This window comes from Etheostoma spectabile, chromosome 21 (genome assembly GCF_008692095.1).
Source record: "Etheostoma spectabile isolate EspeVRDwgs_2016 chromosome 21, UIUC_Espe_1.0, whole genome shotgun sequence".
NCBI classification, from domain to species: Eukaryota; Metazoa; Chordata; class Actinopteri; order Perciformes; family Percidae; genus Etheostoma; species Etheostoma spectabile.
Window position 1 is genome coordinate 14,450,895 of NC_045753.1, and position 859 is coordinate 14,451,753.

General features: G+C 41.6%; 1 protein-coding gene across 18 annotated transcripts in view; it reads right to left on the reverse strand.

The window, feature by feature from the left end:
* LOC116671728 (calcium/calmodulin-dependent protein kinase type II subunit gamma) overlaps positions 1-859 on the reverse strand; it is an 83,744-nt gene that overhangs the window by 27,533 nt on the left and 55,352 nt on the right. The gene's annotated exons all lie outside the window — the stretch shown is intronic.

Consider the following 859-nt stretch of genomic DNA (forward strand, 5'->3'; position numbering starts at 1 on the left):
GTTCCATAGGGTGGGGGCGCCCACTGCAAAGAGCAACTGTAGAGCTATGTTTCTGTGGCAGTGGTAGAGGAAGATGACATGCCCATTCTTAATTTTGTGCACAAAACTCTAAGTTGCTACCATGGAAACAGCGGTCAAAGAGCACAATACAATAACTATAACCAAAACAATTAATTTCAGATGTGGGCAGCCATTCAGAGGTCTGGGACCAGGCTTGGAAATGGTATGTTTGAAAAGAAAGAAAGAAATACAATTGTGGAAAAGAGAGAAAGAAATACAATTAAATCAAAACATAAGCGCTTATTACCAGCAATGCCTCCTGATTATTTTACTGAGATAAGTGAGTGCTTGATCGAGAATAAAAAAATAAAAGTGGGGATTACAGTAATGAGCTCATTATACCACGATACCCCGGTTTTTCGGTAACCATTAAAGTCTCACTGTCAACATAACAGAACAGCAGCAGAATGACAAAGCAGGAGCGAGGCAGCAAGATCTAGGTGTTAAGAAGATGGGCCTGAGATGCAGCTTAGATTCAACTTCGAGGAGCCAGAGTTATCATTATATAAAATGAATATCAGTTGTATAATAAGATGAAGTAGGATGGCCCTGCAGCAAGAAACAAGAGCAACTGCTCATTCCTCCTCCTCCTCCCATCTTCTCGCTCTCCCTCCATCTGTCTACTACTCCTCCTGCTCTCTCTCCCTCCATCTGTTTTTGTTGTGTGCCCTCTTTTGTCCAAAGTTTGAATGCAGACAATGCCAAAATATGTCAAAAAGAGGAGAAAGAACAAGCATGAGAGAAAGAGAGAGAGAAAATCTATACAGAGAGAGAGAGAGAGAGAGAGAGAGAGAGAGAG